Here is a 24,984-nt window from a genome sequence, read left to right as displayed (position 1 = left end):
CCTGTTGTCTTCAGGATGGGGTCCAAGCAACGTGGCCTAGATTAGGGGTCCCAGTGTGACTGGTCCCTGCTTCCTCTCCTGCCAAGCCTGTGCCCCCTTACCCTCAACTCCACACTCAGTCCCCAGGCTCCTGGCCTCTTACGCACACGGTAGACGGAGCCCCCACTTCCCTCCTCACCCTGCCAGCTCCTGCTTACCTGCTTGGGTCTCACCCAGGCATGGCCTCTCAACTGTCCCTCGGCCTGTCCCCTCCCCCCCCACCAACCTGCAATGCTGGCCCAGCTGCCTCACCTCCTCCCACAGACTGGATGCTCCCTGGAGGAAGGAGCCTTGCCCTCCTGGGGGGGGGGGGGCAGGAGGGTGCTCTGCCCGGGTACTACCAAGCACCCCTTGGGGCATGCACGGGGAGAAAGCAAGCGTCAAAGTCATCTCCATCTATGTCCCCGTCAGGGTTTGCTAGGGGAGGACACAGAGCTGAGCGGATCAAGAAAGACCTTTGTTGTCCGTGGAGCTGTTTAGACTTGAAGGAGGGTCGTGGAAGGAAGAATGAGTCCCAGACTTGGCCCCGGCCTCCCGAGGCGCTCCCAGGTGCCCTCGGGCAAGCCCACCAGCCTTCTATGCCGTGGTTTGCCTTCTCTGCGGGGGAGATTATGATCCCTGCCCTGCCCACCGGAGGGATCATCAAGACCACGTATGTGCACACACGTGAGTGTGAAAGTGCTTTGGACGGCAGACGTACAAGTGCAGACAGGACCCTGGGCAGGTGAGGGCCACGCGGACCTCAGAGCGACAGCTCAGAGCAGGGGAGCTGGGCACAGGAGCCTCGATTCTTGACTCAAGAGGACCTGGCTTCCGGATTCTGGCCACGGCTCTGCTGTGTGACCTTGGACAAGCCACTTCACCCCTGGGTCTCAGCCTCCCCTCTGGAAGTGAAGGCCTCGAGGCCTAGGGGCGCTGGTGGCCCCCAGGGAGCCATCACGACCCTGGCTCAGCCTGCCAGACCTCAGAGATCACGCCATGCCCGCTGCCCACCGTCTTGCTGGCCTCCCACGCGAAGAGACAGCACGCCTCCCAAGGCTGGACAAAAGCCTCAGCACGAACGAACAAGAAAGCCCAAGATACCAGAGTGACACAGTGGCTGCATAGCAGAGCCCAAGACGCAGTGGCAGAAAGAGAGGTGACCAAAACCTGGGATAACGGGGGTCTGGGCCAGGAGGTGTGGCTCAAGAGGCTTGAGGACAAGGGTGGGCGGAGTCCAAGCACAACCAGAGGGTAACAGGGATGAGAGGGGGTCAGGGCAGCGCCCCCCCGCCCCCGCCCCATCATAAAGGGAAGGAAAAAGCCAGCAAGATGCAGGAGGAGAGGCGTGCCTGTCAGAGGCCCGGCCCACCCTCAAGCGAGCGAACGAGGAGGGATTCTGCCCTCGGTGGAGGCCAGAGCCCAGGTGAGCCCTGCAGGCATGCGGTCCTGCAAGCCGTCCAGGGCCTCGGAACCTAGAGAAGGACGCGGGGCTGAGGCACCTGCCCGGGGGCCACACGGACATGCTCTGGAAGGGAGAGCATCACTCCGCAGCCAAAGCACCAAGCCAGTGGCTGCCACAGGACAGCCAAGGCCGACCAGCCTGGCAGTGTGGAACTGGGCAGAGCTGCAGAAGCCGGGAGGACAGAGGCTGCAGCCGGGTCCACGCAGAGACCGGGCTCGCAAGGTGCCAGCCGGGGGCCCGCAGGGGCCTTATGCTGACGGAGGTGGCGCCCCCGCGTCACCGGGCTGAGCCCTGTCAGCACGGCGGGAACTGAATAGATGGTCTGTAAAGCGGGGGGATCAAGAAATGGTCCACGAGCGAGTTACGTAGACTCCCAGAGGTGACGGCCGTAATAATTAACAACGGAAGCAGTTACAGGTGGTTGCCGTGGGGCGGGCAAGGAGGAGAAGGGGGGGTCTCTGGGACCCACTCTGCGCTGTCTGACGCACACACGTGGGCTCCACCAAAGGAGGGAAGGACCCGCGTTCCTGGCACGGCAGGCCTGAGGCCCCTTTGGCAGCCGCTGAGTGCGTGGGACCCTCCGTGCGAGGCGTGCCCCCTCGCTTCCCCCACCCGGGGCCTCCCCCGGGCCTGCCCCGCCGTCCCCGAGGAGGCCTGGCTTGCCCACTTGGAATGGAGCCGCCTCTAGATGGGACGGGGCAGGGCGGCCGCAGGAGATACAGATCAGCCGTGCGAAAGCACGCTCCACGCCGTAAGCTCTGCGCGAGGGAGGCTCACATCCCTGTTCACAGCGTCTTGGAAAGCGTTCTCAGCGCCCTCTGTGATCTCTGGACTCGGATCCAGGCCTGGCTCTGCCCTCCCCTTCTTTATTCCGCCATCTAGCGATGACGCTGTCCAGGAGCCCGGCTGCACCCCCTACGACCAGGCGGGATCAAATCCCAGGGCTGCCCCTCAGGAGCTCTGGCCTGGGCACGTCTTGGAGGGTCATCTTCCCAAAGAGCCGCCTCCGAAAAGGCTGGATTCAACTCCACTCCCAGCACGGGTCTCCACTCCTGTGCCCTTGGCCCTTCTCTTGTGGGAGGCAGCAGAGGGGAGGCCCCACCCTCCCATCCCTACCCTGCCCCACCCCTCCTCCCTCACCCCATCCCCGTCCCTGTGAGCTCTCTGGAGGGGCCCCATCCACGCACAGCCAGGAAGGACAGCTGTGCGTCATCCACAGAGAGCAAACGAGGTCTGGTCCCAACTAAGTGACACACTCGTGACGGAGAGCTTAGCTCGGCTCTTAATTATCATTGTTTATTGTGGTAGAATACACACGACATAAAAGGTATCATCGTAACCACGTCATGTAAGACTCCACGTAAGTGTGGAGTTCAGTGTCACTAACACTTTCATACTGCCGTGCAGCCGCCACCGTCTCCTGAACGTTGTCATTGTCCCAAACTGAAACTGGGTCCCCAGGAAACTAAGTCCGCCCCCTCCCCCAAGGCCCCATACTTCTGTCTCTGAGAATTTGAGTATCCTGGGGGCTCATTTGTCTTTTTGTGATGGGCTTACTCCTGAGCATCGTGTCTTCAAGATTTATTTACTTTATGGCGGGTGTCCGGATTTCCCTCCGTTTTAAGGCTGAGTAATATTCCACTGTGCGGACGGACCACAGTTTGTTTACCCCTTCATCCACCAGCGGACTCCGTTGCTCCCACCTTTGGCGATTGTGAGTCCTGTTGCTATAAACACGGGCGTGCACATCCCTCTTCAAGACTGTGCTCAGTTTGGGGCGCCTGGGTGGCTCAGTCGGTTGAGCATCCGACTTCGGCTCAGGTCACGATCTCACGGTCCGTGAGTTCGAGCCCCGCGTCGGGCTCTGTGCTGACGGCTCAGAGCCTGGAGCCTGTTTCCGATTCTGTGTCTGCCTCCCTCTGCCCCTCCCCACTCACACTCTGTCTCTCTCTCTCTCTCTCTCTTTCAAAAACAAGTAAACATTAAAGACTGTACCCAGTTTGGGGGTGTCTGGGTGGTTCAGTTGGCTGAGCGTCCAACTTCCACTCGGGTCACGAATTCGTAGTTTGCGAGTTCGAGCCCCGCATGGGGCTGGCTGTCAGCGCAGAGCCCACATCAGATCTTCTGTCCCCCTCTCTCTCTGTCCTCCCCCAGCTCATGCTCTCTCAAAAATAAATAAAATATTAAAAAAAATTTTTTTAAAGGACTGTGCTCATTCTGGGGGACTTTGCGTTTCCCGTAACTACTCTTCCCACAGAGAAGTCCAATCAGAATCTCCCTGAGTTCTTACTGAGCAGAGTGACCGTGGAGGAGGCCTTCCCCGCCCTGGCTGATGCTGAGACTGTCCTACCTAATCTGCTCAGCCCGGGATTTCCAGGACCGTCTCCATTTTATAGGTGGGGAAACTGAGGCCTAGAGAGAATGATGAACTCGTCCAAGGTTACGCGTTCAGCCTCCTGAGGAAGGTGGAAGCCGGGCAGTCTGACGCCTGAGCCCACGTTCCAAAAGCACTTTGCCCGATGATTTTTGTGTCCCCGTGTGAAACCGGAGGCACACGTCATTGTCATTCTGGGGAAAAACCCAAGTCTCAGGCAACTCAAGTGGCTCTGAAGGTCACATCGCTGTTATCTCTGACGCCCATTCTGTGACTTCGAAACCGAGGCACGATTATTGGCAGACCTTCCCCCTCCCTTTGCTTCCTTGTCCGACAGTGTCCCAGGACCTTTCTCTTCCCGAACGCAGCCCGGCCGGCCATCCCTCCACTCGACAGAGGCATCGTGATAGCCTAGCTCCTCAAGAGGCACAGTGTCTGCTGAGCCCTGAATGAATGAGACAAGAAAAAGGTTAGGCGGCCAGAGGAAGCTAAAAGCCCCTAAAAGTTTAAGGAGATCCTGCCAAATGGGTGATTGGCTCCCACTGAGGTTAGTTTTAATCAATTATTCAGCAATAGTTTAATATTTTAGGAGTATATGCAATCACAGAGAAAGGAAAACATTTTGCGAGTTTCTTCCCCTCCACCTTCCAAAATACAAAACGAGAAACGAGTGGCGGGTATAGCGGCACAAAGTCATCTTGAATACCCCTTCTATGGAAACAATAGGGTTTCTTCATTTTTAATTTGCTAACTCCCTTTGCGTTTCCCACAATACTTAGCCTCTTGGGAGCCTGAGTGGGTGCTGAGTTCTGATTGCCTGACATTCAAGCACCAGTTTTGCTCAAAGAACACCGGGAAACATCAAAGCGTCCTAAAGTGCCACTGGCTTCCTGACAGCAGCATGCAGCCCATGCGCCCAGGTTCCCCGGGAGGGCCACACAGGAGAGAGCCAGCGTCTGGTCCTTTATCTTTCTCCTTCTTTTTTTTTTTTTTTAAGTTTATTTATTTATTTTGAGAAAGAGAGAGAGCGAGCGAGCAGGGGAGGAGCAGAGAGAGAGAGGGAGAGAGAGAATCCCAAGCAGGCTCCACACCACCAGCACGGCAGAGTCCGATGTGGGGCTCAAACTCATAGAACTGTGAGGTCACGCATGACCCGAGCCAAAATCAAGAGTCGGTGTTAAACTACTGAGCCACCCAGGCGCCCCGATCTTTCACTTTCCATGCTCCCAAGGTCTGGACCCATCCCACTCCCTCCTCCTGCTTCACCAAGCCCTGCCTTACCAGTCAGGAAGTGGGAAGCAACAGATAGAGGAGGAGAATCAAAGCGCATTACCACCTATATGACCAGCCCTGCAAAAACATAGGTGACTGGGCTCCCATTTTTATTCTGTTATCAATTTGTTTTGGAATCTGATATAATGTTCCTTTTTTCACCCACCCACCCATCCATCCATTCACCCACCCAATTTTCTATCCACCCATCCACCCACCCACCCATTCACCTACCCATCCACCCAACTATCCATCCAACCATCCATCCATCCATCCATCAACCATCCATCCATCCATCCATCTATCCATTCATCATCCATCCATCCACCCATCAACCATCCATCCATCCATCCATCTATCCATTCATCATCCATCCATCCACCCACCCAGTTATACACCCACCCACCTATTCATCCATCCATCCATCCATCCATCCACCCAGCCATCTATTCATCCACTCATCTACCCACCCATCCATTCACCCAACCATTCATCCACCCATCCATCCATCATCCATCCATCCATTCATCATCCACCCACCCATCCATGCAACAACATGTGCCAAACTTTAAGTCAGGTGCTTAAGGAACTCACTCTCTGAAGTGAGACAGACCTGGAACCCTCCATGCCATGCAGGGTGCTGGGTGCTAAACCAAAATGTCCTCAAGGTATGGAGGGCACGAGAGAGAGCGTGCCCTTTCCTCCAGACAGTGGGCCTCAAGGGAAGGGCCCCTGTGCTCCGTCCAGGGAAATCAGATGGCCTGTGGAGGTGCTCCACACAGAGATGGGGGCCCCTGGCTCACCTGCGCCGGTCTCAGCACACTGTGCCTTCCCATATCCAGAGTCCTGCCCTGTCAAATAAGGACACGCCACCCATTCTCTTGGGGTCTGCATCATGTGGCTCACTTTGGAACGGTCTATGTGCTGGGCGGACCCCAGCATCTCTCGCCCGCCCCGTCTTTGGGGGAAACTCATATGAGGGGCAGGTGGTCAAGGTTGGGATCATTCCTGTAGCTTATTCAGATTCATTTGCTGTATCTAGATCATGCCGTGTCCTAATTAATGCAGACCTTCAAGGTTGTACCGCATTTGCAAAGTTTTCTGAAATGGGCCAGTGCTTTAAAACCCAACCATTTCTGCCTCCCCACCCAGAATGTTCTCTCGCTCCCCACGACTTCCCCCAGACACCCCGGTGTCTAGTCCTGGGGGGAGTCCTGCACAGCAGGAACACGAGAACCTACTTTTGCCTTTTCTGAACTCCGAGGCTTTTCTGAACTCACTAACCAAGGGACACGTTATAACTGACTTGCCTCCATAAAATTCATAGGTGACTAACATGCCCACAAATTCCCAGGCAGCTCCTGGAGGCAGCTCTGTGTCACCCGTGTGTGGGATGTTTTCATCGGACGTCACCGAGTGAGATCCGAGGCGGGAGCTGTGGCCCCAGGAACGTACCGGCAGAACCGGGGCTGAGCCTCTCCTATATTCTTTGGGTTCGATAACAGGGATTGTTTCAAGTCTTCAGTCGGGGGATCTGTATATCCTAAAGACAGTATGTAAAATATTTATTAAGAAGAATATCTATTTTTAACCAGGGATGATTTCAGTTCTATTATTCATGCAGCCTCGGAGGGCAGACTTCTTGCTTATCAGTTTGCAGGGGCTGCGTGAGACAGAGCAGAGGCGAACCTGAAGTCAGACGTGGGGACTGGGGGAGGCAGCAGGGGGCTCGGGCAGCTGATGTCACCTGCCTGATTTCAGTCAAACCTCTGCGTCTGTCTGCGTGAGTTGGCGACAGCTTTGGCCTCGTTTTAAACACAAAGACGCCTGCGCCCCCGGCCAATCCTTTTGTGGCTCCCTCCTACAGGGAGATGACCCTGAGCCGCGTAGGAAGCAGCAAACGCGGCCCCCTTGGGCTTGCAGAGCCCGGAGTAAACATCCAGGCCAGAGACAGGTGCCCTCCTCCCCGCAGCCCCATGCTGACAAGGTCTTGACAAACAAGCTTCAACCAGTCAGGACCCAAACAAGAACACGCTCGGCCACCCACTGGGCTGGCGAAGGCCCGGGGCAGTGCCCCACTGAGGGACAATGTTCCCATGCCCTCTGCTCCCCAAGTCCCTGGGTACAAAGCTGCTGAACATCTGGTCGCCTTGGGGGAGGAAGGAGGCCATCACACACACCGAGCAGCGATGACAAACAGGAGTGTGGGCGTCAGAAGACCAAGCTCGAGTCCCAAGTCCGGCAGGACCAGCTCTGGGACCTGGGCCCAATCCCTTAACCATTCTCAGCCTCGATGTCCACATCCATAAATGGGGGGCGAAATATCGCGGCCCTCCAGGGAAGGTGCTATTCATAGCAGACGCTCCCGCCAGGTGCTGGCCCCACGCCAGCACAGAGCAGCAGGTCCCCTACAGTAACCAAGAGGGGGCACACGGTCCCTGGGGGCAGGGTGTTCTCACTGGGACATCCAGCCCCTCCGTCCAGTAGATAGGGAAGCAATGAGGGAGGCGGGGGGGGGGGGGGGGGCGGGGGAGGCTGGTGCCATTTGTGTCGGGCCCTGTGCTAGACACGTGATGTCCCCCAGCCTCCACGGACGGTCCGCCCACGTGCGTTACTGCTGCCATTTGCAGACGAGGAGTCCGTTCCCAGAACCCCTTCCGTTCCTCTTCACACACATCACGGACGCATCAGAGAGCAGGTCCCTAACAGGGGGGCATCGCCCAGCAGCCTCCGACGCCTCTGGGACGGCAGCCGTGGCCTGTTACTCTCCAGGGTGCAGACCCGGGGCTCCCCTTCTTATTCAAGGGGTGGGGGCCGGGAAACGGCCCACACGGAGCACCCTTGAGAAGCATGCACCATGCCAGACCCCGGTGCCAGCCTGACCTTGTCGGGTAGAATCAGGGCGGAGAATGAGATTGAGAGAGAAGGAGGCTCGATGCCTGGGGTTCAGAGAACATCAGGGATGGACACTCAGGGCAGAGGAAGGCGGGGCAGGACAACCAGGCCAGTGCCAGAGGCTCTGTGCAAAACCCAATTACAACGCATGCTGTCAAGGGAGCGTCAGGGCCGCGGGGAAGGTCACCGGGTCGGAGCCGCTCCGGGCCCGCATCCCACTCTGGTGCGCTAACCCTGGGACGCCGGCTCTTCCGTGGAGAGCAGGTGGGCGAGGAAGGGAAGGAGGGTGCCGCCTTTCCGCTTCCCTGCAGGGGTGAGGCGGCAGAGACACTTGCCTGTTCTGGGGACCTACTTGGCTGCCCCTGCCCCCACCCTCTGCGCCCTGCCCCTGCGTCCTGCTCGCCCTCGGGAAGCCACAGACGTAGGGACGTCACCCAGCTCAGCCTGGCCTGGCTCTCACACGGGAGACCAGCCTCCAGGCCCCCCACCCCCACCCCCACCCCCCATCCCCAGCGTCCTGGTGCGGCCCTCAGGCCCCTACGTGACGTCATCCCCTTCCTCCTGTGTCCCAGTGGCTTCCCCTTTCCTCCGAAGCCACCTTCTGGCCCCTTTTAGCTTTGTGGGGAGAGACTTCCAGCCCCACCTCGCCCCTGCCCTCCCCATGTGCCAGCTCAGAAGCTCCCTAAACACACAAGGGGCGCCACTGTGTCTTTGGGCCACGTGGTCACATTTGGTAAATATCTGTAGAGTCTGAATTGTTTCTCACGGGCATGGATATTTTGGGGTTTAAAAAAAAGTGTTACTAAGTATAAAAGGCAAAAAAGGGAAAAAACGCTGTCACAAATTTTAAAGGAAAGAAGACAGAGGCCCAGGGTTGGTGGGCGGTGAAAACCCTCAACTGTCAGAGATGAAAATTGAGAAGTTAAGCAGCCTGGGGTCCTCCGAGGCTTCCCAGGCTCAAGCCTGCCAGGTCTAATTAGTCCAGTTGGATTCCAGGCCCCCGAGCAAACGCCCCCGAATGAAGCCAGCACCCCCACCCTGCAGGGCTCCCTCCAGTGGGGCTTGGCCACCAGCCAGTGTTCAGTCCCACCTTGGTTTTTTTTAAGTTTATTTATTTATTATTTTCGAGAGAGGGAGAGACAGCAAGCACACGAGTGAAGGAGGGCCAGAGAGAGAGAGGGAGAGAGAGAGAATGCCAAGAGAATCCCGCCGTGGGGCTTGAACCCACACCCACGAGATCACGACCTGAGCCGAAATCAAGAGTCAGACGCTTAACCAACTGAGCCACCCAGGCGCCCCTCACCTTTGATCTGAGATAAAGTCAACCCCCCAACAACTGCCCGGGTGAACCTGGTATCTGGCATCTAGTCTGCGTTGGGTGGGGGATGGGGAAACCCCACAGGCAGCCAGGCCTCGCTCACCCCAGACCGCCTGCCTGGGACAATCCAGGCCAGGACCTGGCTGAGCATCACAAAGGTGACACTGGGGCCCAGCTCCCGGGAGTGGAGGCCATCACCGTCTTGACTCTACACGCAAAAGACCAAGGCTCAGGGGGCAGGTGGGACCCGCCCAAGGGCACAGACATTGCACCATGTGGGGCCGGGGCTTGCACCAAGGTTGACCTGGCTCCAAAGCCCGGGCCCATGACCACCAGGGTTCACTGCCTCCCCACCCCAGCTCTGGGTTCTAATCTGTACGTCCCCACCTGCACTCTCCACATGTGGCCGGGGGAGGGCAGTGGAGGTGTCCCCCTCTGGCCTGTGTCACCATGGTTAGTTCCTGCGCTCCGTTCCGGGAGGACAGCCTGCCCCACACCCGCCCGTGCCGCCCTGGCCAGCGGCACATAGCCTGTACCCACCCCCCACTCTGCTGGCAGCTCAGAGAATAAGAGGTAACTGACCCAGAAACGGCAAGTGAGAGACGTTCGTCCCTCCTCCCCCTGCGCTCCCCCGCAGGGGCTTGCTTGCAGCCTGCGGGGGTGCTCCAGGGCGGACACACCCTGGGCGACTTCCTAGTGGCCACGTTATTACCCTTATTTATGTCCCTCTGCGGAGAGGCTTGAGGCTTCCCAGCAGCAAAACACTTTAAAAACAACAAAGAGGAGTTGGGATCCCAACCACAGGAATTCTAGATGCCGCAGACGGGAGAGCCCAGCCCACGGCTGGGGCTCAGCTCTGTGGACAAACAGCGGGGCCCGGGGCGGTGCGGGCAGAGTGGGCGAGCCCCCCACGGAGGCGAGGGGCGGAAGCGGGCAGGTGGGGCGAGGGCTGAGCAGACAGCGGGGTTGGCCGGATGGACGGCGAATTGAGAATCTATTATGTCCAGATACCATGCCAAGTGCTTTTTTCACCTCCTCTCCTGCCATCTCCCCGCACCCCTGTGAGTGCTGTCGTCACTAAGTTTCAGACGTGCTCACCGGCCTTCAGATTAATTTGAGCAGGGACGCCCAGCTGGTATTGGGACCCGGGCTCGGGGGATTAGCGACGTGGCCTCTAGAGGTGGGAACGTTCCTTTAATGTTCCAACACGCATGCCCGAGTGCACGTTCACACGCACACGCATCTCTTCCTGACGGGGAGCGTGGGGCAAGTTGCGGGCAGAGTACAGGCTAACAGCACCTGTCCCCCCCCCCCCCAGGTGGGGTCTGTGTGACGTTCCTCGGACACTCCCAGCTGCCAGACAACAAAGGAAAGGGGTCTAATTGCTCGCCATGGTGATGTGGGAAACTAAGGCAAATGAGAAACTAAATTCCCTTATTGCCTGCAGTCCTTGAAACGAGCAGAGTAGCCGCCCTCTAGGAGCGCGGCTGCCTCGATGGTGACACTCTGCTGGGGGCAAAAGGGAATCTTGGCTTAACATTATCCCAACCTCGAGGACCCTGTAAGTCAACTTCCTTTATCTCAACGGCCCCAAGATGTATGCTGGCAATCCCACTCCAAGCTTATGCACCACCCGCCCCCACCCCCATACACATCTGAAGGGTCTCATGATGGAGGTTTTACTAAATGGTAAAAAAATTGAGTTTTCCTAGCAACAGCTAGCCCCTCGAGGTCCTAGAAACCTTGCTTCTAACATTCCTTAAAGCTTTTTTTTTTTTTCAACGTTTATTTATTTTTGGGACAGAGAGAGACAGAGCATGAACGGGGGAGGGGCAGAGAGAGAGGGAGACACAGAATCGGAAGCAGGCTCCAGGCTCTGAGCCATCAGCCCAGAGCCCGACACGGGGCTCGAACTCACGGACCGCGAGATCGTGACCTGGCTGAAGTCGGACGCTTAACCGACTGCGCCACCCAGGCGCCCCCTAACATTCCTTAGAGACTTACGCTGTCCCTGCCTCCCTCCCAACCTGAGGGGATATAACCCGTCACCCATCACAAGCCCAGTGCAGCTCTTTCTGCCCACGGGTCCTGTCTCCATGCTTTAATAAAATCACCTTTTGCACCAAAGATGTCTTCAAGAATTCTTTCCTGGCCATTGGCTCTGGACCATCCCACCATCACCCCAAAACCCCATCATTCTTACAACCGTACAAGCACATCACCCCTTCTCCCATGGCCCTCGTCTGCCTTTGCAACCCAGCCCCCCACCCCTCCCGGCTGCCTGGCCCACACCCCAGTGCAGTGTGGGCTGGCGACGGCTGGCACAGCTTCTTCCGCCAGGCAAGGTTGCCCTGTGCCCAGGGAAGGCCAACAGGGGTCAAGTCAAGCAGCAAAGGGAGTTATTGAAAGGGTGCTGGTTACCTCAAAGAAGAAACAGAAGCCAGAGAGCCAGAGGGCAGGACCCAGGAAGGCAGGCTGGCCCTCCGCAGGGGGTGGGGGGGGGGCATCCCCGGGCGGTGCTCCAGGCAGTGCTCCAATAGGCTGCAAATAGCCGTGAGGTACCAGGGGCTGGGACGATGGGTTTCCTTTCTTGTTCCCTTGCCAGACGTCGTGCCCCAGGTCGGCAGGAGCCGGTCAGGGACCCTGTTGCTGGGCCACGGGGAAGAGAGAGAGAGAGAGAGAATGAGCCAGAGGGTCAGCAGTGCCCCGGCCCAAGTGACACTCTTCATTCCAACCCGATTCATTGACCGCAGGAGGCCCCCAACCGCAGGGGACAGAGTGCGAGGCTACACGGAGGGGGGAGTACTTGCAACCACGTGCCAATACGCTAATAATACAGATGTCTGCATCTGGGTTCCCCGGGAAGTGAGGGCGCCTTTCGGTTACTACAGGGAAATTGCAGGGCCTTTGGGCAGGTGTCCCGGCCCCTGGGGGCGGGCCTGGCTCTAGGGCAGGATGAGCCCCTCCGGATCTGGGGTCTCGGATCTGACCCAGCCCCGTCTCGTCCACTCCATGCTCTCATTCCTGCTACGTTCAGGAACGCCCCAGAGTCTGCACCAGCTATCCTGCCCTTGACATGGCACTCTCTCTGATTTGGGAGGGGGCTGCTGTCCCAGGGACTCGGGCTCGGCCGGTGCCGAGTGAGAGGACAGCAGAGCCCACATCTCCACCAAGGCAGTTCCGCTCCCCCCCTTCCAGGGGGATGAGCAGGAGCTGGGGACAGAGGGCATTGCCACAGAAGGCCCTCTGCTGGACCTCCTCATCTGAGCCCAGGAGAACAACGCAGGCCTCCCCTGCCAGGGACAGGGACTCCCGAGGTCCAGCCGGAGCTGAGGTGGCCGCTGAGGACAGGGGACACCCATCTCCTACCTCTGGCGACCCAGAGCTGCAGCCCTGTGCTCCCTACGGCTACCTTACTGCTTTGTGGAATCTGCTGCTAGTCTCTACTTGGGAGACTTCGTCTGGCCATTGGCAACTGTGTTCCCAGTACCGGGGACGTGGCCACGCTCAGTCCCGGCTGTCGGTGAGTGGCCACTGTCGTTCTGGCCCAGAGCCCCCTTCCCATGACGTGAGCAACGATGCTTGTTTGGTGTCCCCTTCACAAAGGGCCTTCCAGTGGCCAGGGAACAGGTGCACAGGGACTGGAGCGGGGGTGGGGGGCTGGGGTCCCAGGGCGGACTCGGGGGCTCCTCTGGGTAGCCTCACTCTCTGCAGTTGTAAACTAACAAACAAAAACAGACAGGATCACATAATCCAGCAATCCCACTTCTGGGTATATACGCACCCCCCCCCAAAAAAGTGAGAGCAGGGTCTCGAAGAGCTTTGTACACACCCACATTCACAACAGCAGGACCCACAATCGCCTAAAGATGGGAACAACCCAGGCGTCCGTTGCCAGGTGAGTGGATAAACAAAATGGCGTCTCTCCGTGCGATGGAATATTACTCAGTCTTGAAAAGGGACAAAATCCTGACACCTGCTACCACACGGATGCATCTTGAGGACGTGACGCTCAGTGAAGTCAGCCGGGCACAAAAGGATCAGTCGTGCGGGACGACATTCACCTGAGGCCCCTGGAGGAGTCACATTCACAGAGACAGACCGGAGACAGGGGGGCCCCAGGGGCTGGAGGAGGGGGGAGGAGGGGTGGTGTTAAGTGAGACAGAATTTCGGTTCGTCTAGAAGTGGACGGTGCTGATCACCAAACTGCATACTGAAAACGGTTACGGTGAATTTTATGTGTGATTTACCACAAATTAAGAAAGTAATTAAATGTAAAGTAAAGAGGGGGTGGTGTGCAAGGGTCCAGCCTGCGGTGTTACTTTCCTTCCTTCTCCCTGGCGTGGGACTAAAGAGCCCCAACTCTGGGTCCGCCCCTGGTACTATTTTTCTTTTTTAATGTTTATTTATTTTTGACAGAGAGAGAGAGAGAGAGAGACAGACAGACAGACAGAGCATGAGCAGGGGAGGGGCAGAGAGAGGGAGACACAGAATCCGAAGCAGGTTCCAGGCTCCGAGCTGTCAGCACAGAGCCCGACGCGGGGCTCGAACCCACGAGCTGTGAGATCATGACCTGAGCCGAGGTCGGATGCTCAACCGACCGAGCCCCCCGGGCGCCCCTCTCCTTCCCTGGTACCTGAACACCTTGAGGGAGGGAAAGACAGCCACGTAATCATAATCGGCACTCACCGAGTTCTTCCACAGGCCAGCAGCCTTCTAAGAGCTTTACGGGACTTATCCAGCGTAACCCTGGATGCAGCCCAGAGGGGTGAGGTCACCTGTCTGAGGTCACACGGTCTGAGAGAGGAGCGGGTTCCAGCCCAGCATGACGCTGGCGTTACCCTCTCACCGCCAGGCTCCCCGATCTTGGCGCGGTCCAGTCGTGTTCAGCAGGCGCCCCACGCTCGAGCTCAGGGAGCACCTGCGCAGTGCTCTCCCGCCTGTTGTCTGGCTTTCTGCCAGGTCGGGCTGTCTCCATTTCGGCCCATGCTTTCTGAAACGCACCTCTGGCCTGGCAGGCAAGAACTGCCTGTCCTTTTTCTGTCCCAGGTGGTGACACACAGGAACACTTTTCTGTCCAGACAGACCCCCTTGCCCCAACGCGCCCTGCTCCCCTGAATGGCCCCAGCTTTCCAGCCGTGTGAGTCCTGGGGTGTCATGGCCCCCACCTGCTTCCCCAGGAATGGAGGAAGGTGCCCCAGGGGCAGGAGACCCTGGGCCCGGCTGGCTGGCTCTGCCCCTCTCCCTTGGGAGCCTGCGAACCCAGATCTTGAGACCCCTGCTCTGGCCTCTGCGGTGCCCACAGCTCCTGGGGGGGGAGGGGACAGCCCCTCCAGGGGTATTTGGGGTTAGTCGCCCTGCAGGCTGGGCTCTGGGGGGCCCTCCGCCCTGCCCGGGGCACCGAGGACTCGCTGTGTGTCCACCACGAGTGGACAAGGACATGTGTGCTGATGTTCTGTCGTGGACACGCGGCCGTGACCCGTGTGGGCGGGGAGGGGAGGGCACCACGCACGGAGGAAGGGCCCCTGACACTGGCGTCACCCCTGGCGAGCTGTAAATGCTAAGGCAGCAAATCAATTTCACAAAGCAATTTGTCCTCTCTCTCCAGCCGGCCCCAGGAGGCTTAACTTAATCACTCTGGAACAATGTCAGAAGATAGCCGGGGACGCACAAATCCCGGCCGTCCGCAATCACCGGGCCGCGGGGACGCGAGGGGGCACAACCCGCCCCAGGCGCCCCAGGCGGCGCTAGGAAGTCACCTAGCCCAAGCGTCTCCTCCGCCCCTTCCGTGTGGCCCCCTCCCGCGCCAGATCCGCCGCTCCGCCAGACAGCCCCTCCCCCTCCCCCGGAAGGAGGAGCAAAAGGCCCCCCCTCCCCCAACCCTCACTGGAGAAGAAGTCTCTGGGGGGGGTCTGTGAACTTCGGCCCTGGAGGAAGTCCGGATGGAGAAATAAGACCGGGGAGGGGGGTGGGGGGGGCACCAGCAATTCCCAGAGGGGGTCTCGTGGACAGCTGCCCCGCGGCCACGTGGGGGTGACGGTGGCACCGGCTGGGAACCATGGCTGGGACTGAGCTCAGAGACGGCCAGTAACTTGCAGGAGGCCACACCGCCAGGGTGCAGAGCCTGGTGGCAGCGCTGACCTTGACCGGCAGGGGTACAGGGCATGGGGTCTCCCGTGCAGGCGTCCCCCACAGCACCCGGGCCCTCCTCCAGGGCTTGGGCTCGCCGGAGCCGCCGTCTCCACGCGAGCTCCGGAGGAACATTTTCTATGAATGGCCCGTCGTCGCTCCCTCGCGAATCCGGAGCGGACGCCCCGGCGGGGGGGGGCAGGCAGCCAATCGGAGAGGGCCTCCCGCTCCCGCCGCCCAAGGCCCCCTCCCTCCCCCGAGGCGCGGCGCGGGGTTTCCCCCTCCCCCTGGCCCGCTCAGCCCCCCACCCTTTGCAGCCTCCGCCATCCTTTTCAAGGGAACACTGCAGATTGAAACCACAATTAAATTTTTCATGAAACCGCATAACAGTAGGGCCTGGTGCAATGCAATATTGATGACATCACAGTGTCCGGCCGGCGGGAGTTTGCCCCGGAAAGCTCTTTAGGATGTTATGCAATATGGAACCGAATTAATTATTCGCAACAAAGGGATCCGTGTCTCTGTAGTGCTGCTGGGCCCAGTGAGTGTAAAACGGGCGCTTTTCATTATTGCCAGCTATAAATGGCATTCACGGGAAGGAAGCGGTGACTTCACAGACCCAAATACTAGTGTGAGCCGAGATAACGCGACAGAGTAGGGAGAGGGAGCGTGTGTGAGAGACCGCGGAGGGGAGGGGGTGGGGAGAGGGAGGGAGGGAGGGAGGGAGGGAGGAGACCGCCGGGGAGCACTTGGACCTAGGAGCAAGATACTGCGGCAAAATGCAGCAAATTTCTCCGAAGCAGGGCTCTGCTCGGAGGCATCCCCTCACTTAAAGGGGCAGGAGCAGAGTTGGGCACCTCCAGCGGGGGAGGGGGGGATCCGAGATGATGCTCCCCAGCTGGGGATGACGGCCGCCCCTGAGTGGGGCCTGTCTGGCCGGGGTTGAGGGTGTGAGGCGGCCTGAGTCTGGCCATGAGAAGGTGAGCTTCCTGGCGGCCAGGTCTCTGTCCTGCTGCCTTACTCTCCCAGCCGCTCCTGGCTCTGGCCCAGATGTGGGTCCTCTTCTGCAGGGCACCCCACAGCCCGCCCAGGGCCTGAAGGGCATGTCGCTGGCATCCTCCACGCATGAGAGAGCTGGGCCTGCAAGACGCCACCCAGAAGCCACCCCTGAGTGCCCGGGGTCACCCGACGTGGGAGCACACTAGTGGGGGGGTGAGGAATGGCCGGGACCCACAGGAGCTGAGCCCCGGGGCAGTGTGAGAACACAGAGCTGCCCTCCTCCATGCCCCCACCCCCTCCATGCCAGTCCCACCTCTGGGCCCACCACCGGCCCATGCTTCACCTCTTGACGTACTTTCTCGAGAGGCAGGAAAATCCCTCTTTCATAGATGAAATAACAGAGACCCCAGAGGTTGACTTGTGTAAGGTTTGAAGACTCCAGAGGGTGCACGGGGGGTCTCGCACAGCCTGCACCTGGCCGGCCTCTGCGGAGCACGTCCGCGGCATCTGGGCGGCATCTGGGCTCCTTCCCGTGTGCCACAAACAGGCAGGTCTCCTCCACATTCGTCCAGTGGGAGGTGCCTCCAAGAGAGCTGGCCGCGGCTGGGAAATGCCACAAAACACGACTGCTGGGAATGTCCCCAGACCCACCTAAGGAATAAAGAGACAGAGGAAGGGGGGCTAGAGGCCTGTGGAGGGATTCGGGGCTGGTGGGTTCATGACAAATCACCCAGAGCAGCCGCGGAGGCCAGGAGCTAAATATGATCGGTCTCGTAATTCACACGGAACGGACACTGATTCCACACAAAGCATAATTTGGGGGTGTTCTCCACCTCCACCGCCATCACCCCAGCCAGGACAATCACCTAACTGATCTCCCTGCCTCCACCGGTGCCAGAGCCTGATCTATTCTTCACTGAATGGCCGGCAGAATCTTTCTAAAATAGTCACATGCTCCAAACCCTGACGTGGCTCCCCACAACCGCGGTGTAATCTAAACCTTTAGTGTGACTTACCACGAAGGCCCTGTGGACGTCCACATCTGCCTGTCTGTTCATCCCACTCTCTGCCAGAGCTGCCTCGGGGCCTTTGCACACACGCTGCCTTCCTCACTGAGAACACCTCTTTGCCTAGGCAAGTCCCACTTTGCTGGAAGTCAGTCAGCCAGAGTGGCCAGCTCCTCGGGCCTCTCAGAGCTCGGCCTAAGCCGTGCCTGTGTGGCGACCCGGGCTGAGGGACCGCCAGCCGATCGGGCTGGTCCTGACTGAGCCTGGCACGATGGAAGGCCTGGCTCTGAGCAGCTTCCTGTTTTCCTGCTTCAGCCCTGTTCCCCAGAGCAGCCCTGTCCCCCTGTGCTGAGCAGGAAATGGAACAGGAAATGAAAATCTTCCCAGAAAGAGGGCTTTTGACCCTAAGACATCATCCCACTAGGACAGCTTCATTCCTTTATTCCTTTGTTTTCTTCCCAGACACCTGCACAGTTTAAGATTACTCCTCCCTCCCACACAAGTGCGGGCGCGTGAGCACACACACACACACACACACACACACACACAAAATGGGCGTGTGAGGAACACTCACTTGAGACCCCTCTCCCAGGAGGCCCCCTGTGTCCCCATGACATCCCCAGGAGGGTAGGGGGGACCACACACCCCACAGGATCTGACAGCTGTAGGCACTGACTCAGCATTGCACAAGAAAGAGGGGGGATGTGTAGCCCCAAAGGAGAGAGAGCTCCCTGCTCCCCGCATATCACCTGGGCTCCCCTCCTGGCTCAGGGACCCTTCCTGGACTGGCTCCGTCCTGCCGGTCCTGCCCCTGCCGGGAGCTCAGCAACGTCACCATGATAACAACAACCGCCACCATTGATCTGTGCTGGCAGTGTGCCAGGCCTCTGCGGGGTGCCTCCCCCCCCCAAACGCCTCCATCTGATGACATCCTTACGTCTCACTGTCTCACTCCGGGTGCTGGGTAAATGGTGGTAAACGATGACGCTGAGGCAGGGGCATGAGGGGACGCAGAGCTCAGGGTCGGGGACGGGCCCAGGGAGCCGAAATCCTGCCCTGCTAAGCCACAGGTCATGTAATGTTCTCGCTTCAGACCCAGCCAGACAGCAGCCTAGAGCGATCTCGATATAGCTCCCGGTAGCGGATGCCAATGTTTTAAGAAAAGTGCCTGAAATTGAAACTTAAAGCCCAGAAAATCGCAGCCATCAACTTAAAAGAAAGGTAGCTGGAAAGCTCTCGGGTCTCCCCCATCTGGGCGAGGTCCTTGTGACACATAGTAGGTACTGGAAAGATGTCCCCTGAATGAGTGAATGAATGAGTGAGTGAATGAATGAATGAGTGAGTGAATGAATGAATGAGTGAGTGAATGAATGAATGAGTGAGTGAATGGCAACTCAGAAGGGCCAGGTCTCGCATCACTGGAATTAGGTGTGCCGCTTCGGCCAAGGCACTAAAATGGGTAAAACGGCATCCGGGCTCAGTGGGTTAAGCCTCTAACTCTTGATTTCAGCTCAGGTCATGATCTCACAGTTCTGAGTTCGAGCCCCACGTCGGGCTCCATGCTGACAGCGGGGAGCCTGCTGGGGATTCTCTCTCTCCCTCCCTCTCTCTCTGCCCCTCCCCTGCTCGCTTCCTCTGTCTCTCAAAAGAAACAAACTGTAAAATAAAATAAGAGAAAAACAAAGTAAAATAAAACAACACAAAAGATAACATAGGTAAGAAAAAGGAAGGAGCAAGAATCCGGCCTACTGTGCGCTGTGAGACTCCCTCCAGGATCGCGTGCAGGAAGGTGCGTGCAGATGCCTGGTCCCACGCAGACGCCGTACGGGCTCATTCGTGGCGAGTCCTCGGGCCACCGCCAGCCCCAAGGGGCCCTCGGCATCAGCCCGGTGGCGGGAGCCCCAGGCCCCTGGCAGCCTGCGGCCTCTGCCCAGCCCCCCACCACCCCCGGCCTCGGCCGCGGCAGCCGGTCCCCAGAGCGGGAAGCGCCTGCCCTGTGGGAAGGAGCCCACGCTCTCCCCACCCAGCGTGAGTGATGGCTTCCAGGCACAGGCTTTGCAATAACTGTAATCCCTTGCTGGTACACACCATTTGTATTCCGCAACACCTTTACGCCTCCCCTCGTTTTATGTTTCCTGTGCCCTCTCCTGACGGTGGGCAGATGGCGAGCTTGACGGGCAAGGACACGTCGGGCTGGCGGCCCGGCCAGATGCTGCCGGCTTGGGGGAGGGAACCGAGTTCACGCACACGGGTGTGGGCGGGGTGGGGGCTCCGGGCCTGGCCCAGACCCGGCCTTCACACTTACTGGCTTCCAGAGGGCACAGAAGGGGGGGCAGGGGGCACGATGACGCTGGACATTGCCACATGCGTTGCTGAGAGCCCAGCACCCGGAGTTCAGAAATCCTACAGAATGGTCCCTTGAATATTGGAGCGGGGGGCGCTCCCCATCCTCTCCTGTTTCCCACCCCCTCCCTGGGCCATCTCTCCACCATCCCGCCATCCCGCCAGCCATCCCGAGGGTGCCAGGCCCCTCCCGGACACACTGAAGAGCCCACTAAGGGCTGGGTTCTGGGACAAGTGCCTGGACCTCATCACCTCAATCTCCTCCTGGCTGGCGGAGATGTGTCCCAGTGTGCATGGGCGGTGTCTCCCTCCCTCAGGACCTTCCTGTCCCCAGGGCCACCAACCCTCCCCCCCACCCCCACCCGTGCCACAAGAGAAGGGTGGGGAGTCAGGCCTGCTCCTCGACCCAGGTCACCACCAAGTCCTGACAACTTAATCTCTGGAAATGTTCTCGAATCGATCTTTCTCTCCCCACTCCTGCCTCTCCTGCCATGATTGCCGTCCCCTCCCTGTCACTTCCAGCAGCAGCCTCTGAGCCAGCCTCTTCGGCAGGCCCTGCTCCCCCACAATCTGCCCCCCACGGAGGTGTCCCCAGGTAGGATCTCTCACACTTAGGACTGTAGTCACACCTCATTGTCCCAGCCCGAGCTGGCAAGCCCTCTGCCATGTGCCAGCCACACCTCCTCAGGCCTCTGCTCCGCACTTTACTGTCAAAGACGAAGGGTGTCCCCTCCCTCCACGGGGTGCCCCCTTCACCCCAGCACCGGTTATGCTAGCCCCGTCCTTCCTCACTCACTCCTCAAGACCCCTCTCTGGTGGCACATCCTTAGGAGACCCTCGTGACTGCTGAACCCCGACCCACCCGTCTGCCATGACTTGGGGGGGGGTCCTCTCGTCCCCACGGCACACACCTGCCACAGTGGGGGTGCATTTATACCTGTGTCGCCTGAGAGACGAATGCTCTCTGGGACACAGAACAGCGTATCGGTCCCCTGTAGCCCGGCACCCGGCCTGCACCTCAGTAGATGCTCTGGAAATATTTGCTGAACTGAGAGCAAACTTTATGAATATTTACACTGTACTCCATGCCCACGATTCTGCCTGGCACCAGAAACTCCTGCTCGGAGAAAAGTGAGGGGAACCTTCCCGAAGAGGGCTCACGTTTCTGCCTTTTATAAAACTCCCATTCACTGGGGCCCCTACCAGTTGGCCACCACTGACCCCCCTGTGCTGGGCTCCAGGGGAGGGCAGGGCAGGGCAGGGAGGGAGACCACCCAGGACTTTGTCCCCAGCCAGACTGGGCGGCTCGGAGGAGGGAAGGGCTCAGAGGGAATGCCAGCTGGAGGAGGGAGTCTGGAGGCCAGCAGGGACCCTGCTGTCCCACACTGACGACCACTGTCCATGATTGGGGAGTCCCTGCCATGGCCACTGAGAGTTTGGTTGTATTGGCCCAACAGACGTGAATCTGGAACCCCTGTGGTGAAGCAGGGGCTGCGTCTCTTCCCAGGGCGGCAGGTGAGAAGCCCGGAGCCCAGGTTCTATGGACCCGGCCTGATCTCCCTCCACCACTGGGTGTGGACAACATGGGCCTCTGTCCCTCCTCACACCTCTCACTGCCACCGGGTCCCATCCATCAGAGGGCTCTTTCCCTTGGTGCTCAGGGCTCCCCCGGGGCTTGGGGGTGGGGGGATGGGGGGAGAGGGGGCAGTGTGGAGGTCAGGGCTTGCCCCTCACCAGTGCCTTCACCGGACATGCGCGGCCCTGGGCTTCTCTGGGCCTCCCCCGACTTCCTCATCTGTCAAGTGAGGACAGTAGCCTGGCCATGCCTTACAGGCAACTGAATGAATGTGGACAGAGGGCTTTGCAAAGGGACAGTTTTCTTTTTTTTTTTTTTAATTTTTTAAATGTTTATTTATTCTGAGGGAGAGAATGCACACCAGCAGGGGAGGGGTAGAAAGAGGGACAGAGAGAGAGAACTCCGGGCAGGCTCTGAGCTGTCAGCACAGAGCCCGACACGGGACTCGATCCCACGAACTGTGAGATCATGACTTGAGCTGAAATCTAGAGCCAGACTCTTGACCAACCGAGCCCCCCAGGCGCCCCGCACAGGGACAGCTTCTTGTTTGTGAGATACGGTTATTACGGCAGGTGGGGAAGAGGGGAGAAGGAACCGTGTGGGTAGAGCCCGTCCCCCAGCAGAGCTGGGCCGCAGGGACCTGCCCCTGTCACACCAGAGTGGGGAGGCGGAGTCTGTCTGGAAATCTAGTCCATTGACGCCCCACGGGGCTTGCTGCTGACCGAGCTGGCCCACACTCCCTCCTCGGAGCCCAGAGCCATCTCACGGGGCAAGGTGGGGGATCTCGTGGCCTGGCTCTGTTCCGAGGGTCTGACTACCAAAGGTCCCACTGGCCCTCACCTGGGGGCAGCCAGAAGCCCATCTCCTCTGCTCCAGGGACAACCCGTGGGTGCCACCTCCCGTGAGGTGCGGAACCACAAACAGAAAAGTGCACAAGCCACACGTGCCCAATGAGCTGTCACGAGGTGAGCACCGCTCGAGAAACAGATCCCAGCCAGCACCACAGGGGCTGCTGAAAACACAGACACGGAAGCAAAGAGCAACTTGGGAGCATTGCCGGAGGTGTCCCCCCCATGATTAAAATGCCAGCCCCTATGCAAAGTGTCCTCCCATCCTGGCTGAGACACCAGCTCACCCTGCAACCGCCCCCCCCCCCCCACCACATGTCCTCCAGGGAACACGGACCTGTGTCCCAGGGCTGGCTTAGCGAGGACTCCTGCCTTCTTCTCTTCCCAGATGGGGGTCCCAGCTGAGCCCACCCCACCCCTCTGCTCCCCAGCCTGCCCACTTCCCAGGTAGCCATTTCAAGAGGCAAGGTGGACCTGAATTCCGGACAGGCCGTGTGTCCCTGTCCTGGTGTTTTCAGCATCTTCGGGGGACCCTCTCGGTGTCCACCCAGTGGTCCTGGGCAGAGGTCCTAGACCAGGTCATGGCCTTGCGCCGGGGAGAGGACAGGCCCAGGAGACCACGCCATCGGCCATTGTTTCCCACCAGGGGTGCGCAGAGCTGCTGGCACCCACTCATTGCTTTGTTTTCAGGGATTTGCAAGCGTATTGTTAAATGGGGCCATCATTAAGATTTAAGTTACACAAACTTATTATTAAACACACTATATTGCAAATAAAGGCAGTGCCTACTCAGAACTCATCAGTTTCTAATGCTTTTTCTTACATTTTACTATTGTCTCCGTCTTTGGGGTTACCTACATCTGTTACACCCTTATGGTGGGAATGTCGTGTGATCGGGGTAGTGCCTCTCTTCCCGGCCCTGCCGCCAGGGTTTCCACTTCCGGGATGCCCTCTGCGGTTCTGGGATGTGGAGCCCTGGCCAGGCGTGGGGGGTGGGGGGACCGCGGGTCCACAGAGGAAGGTGCCCCTGCCTCCGCGGACCTTCCCACCGGCTAGTTAGGCATCTTGAGGCTCCTTCTCTGAGGGTTTTGGGCAGGTGGCCCCAGGGATCTTGGATGCCTCTGAGCACTGGGGAGGGAGAGGAAGCCGCAGACGCGATCAGGTTTGAATCCTCCCCTGCCCAAGGTCTTGAATCGGGCTAAGTGGATCGAAAGAAGGCAGAGAGATCGAAAGAAGGCCCTCCGCCCACCTGTCTGCGCAGGGGTCCCTCATAGCGCTTCCGGGTGGACAGAGCGCTGCAGAGGTCGCCGGCCAAAGGGTCCCGGCCGGAGACCGCCGTCCCCTCGCCGCGGGGCTCCACACCTCCCTCTCGCTGCCCCTGGACACTGCCCCAGAGCCCCTCCTCCCCCTCTGAGGCCCCCTCCTCCCGTCTCGGAGGGCTGGCGGGGGTGGCCAGGTGCCCGGGGTCTCCTCTCCGGCCCACCTTGCGCTCGCGTAAGCCCGGCCACCCCGGCGGCTCAGGACGCGAGGCCGGACGTGGGTTCCGGCTCCGTCCACGCGGACTGCCCCGGGCCCCGCCAGGCCCTTCTCCCGCGCCCACTCGCTCGCTGCGGCGCGCCCTCCCTCCCGGCCCGGGACAGCCTCGCCCCCGGGGACCCCGCGCGGGGAGTTCCTCCCGAGTCGCCTTCCAGCCTGGGGAGATCCTCAGGACCGCGGGGGCGCCGGGGCCAGAAGCCCGCACACCCCCCGGGGCCGCGGGGCTCGGAGCGCAGGACCGCCGCGTGCGGCCCGCGGGGTCCCTCTGGCGCCGGGAATTGGAGGCCGAAGGACGCGCGGGCTCCGGGAGGGTTCAGGGCTGAGGCTCTGAAAGAACGCAGGCGGTGGGGCGCCCGGGGCACGGGTGGGACGCGGCGGCCGAAAGGCACGGAGAAGACCGTGGTTCCTCAAAAAGGTCTCGAGAAAGCCGGCTGCTCCTCGTACCCGCGGGGCGGCGGCCCGGCGCCCGCACCCTGCCGCTGCCGGTGGGTCCCCGGCGGGGGGGGGGGGGGGGACCTGCTGGGGACCGCCAGTGCAGCGCCCCGACTGGGGGCGGGGGTGTGCGGAGGGAGCGTCAGCCGGGCCGCCTCCACCGCGGGTGTAGCCTGGGCGCGTGCCGTCACCTGGGGCCCGCCCTCGGGGTCCTGGCGCCTCAGTTTCCTCCTCCGCACAGTGGGGGCTCGGACCCCGGCAGCCTCCAGAGAGGCTCCGACCCCTCGGGCGCGCCAGGGGCTCGGGCTTGTCCGGGGCCACGCACCCGGCGTCCGAACCCGGACGGGAAAATAGGTGCAGGTGGGGGGAGGGGCGAGGGAGGCGGCCCCGAGTGAAGTGCCGTCTCGTAGGGCTCCACTCCGGCGACCTCCCGGCCGAGGCCCCCGGGACCCCTCCCTACCTGCCATCGGCCGAGAAACGGGTCGAGCTGGGGCCCACGGAGTCCCGAACGCCCAACACGCGCAGGGACACACACGGACGCGCACACGGACACACACGGCCGTGCACGCGCGCCTCCGCGACGGGCGGGCGCCCCGGGAGCGCGGAAGGGTCCGCCCGCCCGGCCCCCCTCGGAAGCGCCGCGGGCCCAGCGCCTCCCCCGGGGCTGCAGGGAGCGTCCAGCCCCGGCGGCGCCTTCTGCCCGGAATCGGACCGGCTCCGCTGGCAGGAAAGCCCCGATCCGCTAGGGCTCCATCCGGGGGGGGGGGGGGGG

The 24,984-nt window shown here is 60.0% G+C and overlaps 1 long non-coding RNA gene across 1 annotated transcript; it reads right to left on the bottom strand.

The window, feature by feature from the left end:
• Nucleotides 1-3,592: 3,592 nt before the first annotated feature.
• On the bottom strand, nucleotides 3,593-24,959 carry LOC123604108. The gene is made up of 3 exons (XR_006715223.1): nucleotides 24,673-24,959; nucleotides 11,764-11,991; nucleotides 3,593-4,302 (listed from the first exon to the last, which is right to left on the bottom strand). It is a non-coding gene; the product is annotated as an uncharacterized LOC123604108 (long non-coding RNA).
• Nucleotides 24,960-24,984: the final 25 nt, after the last annotated feature.

Source organism: Leopardus geoffroyi, chromosome E1 (genome assembly GCF_018350155.1).
Source record: "Leopardus geoffroyi isolate Oge1 chromosome E1, O.geoffroyi_Oge1_pat1.0, whole genome shotgun sequence".
NCBI classification, from domain to species: Eukaryota; Metazoa; Chordata; class Mammalia; order Carnivora; family Felidae; genus Leopardus; species Leopardus geoffroyi.
Note: the sequence above shows the minus strand (reverse complement) of the source record. Positions and strands in the feature narration are given on the sequence as shown.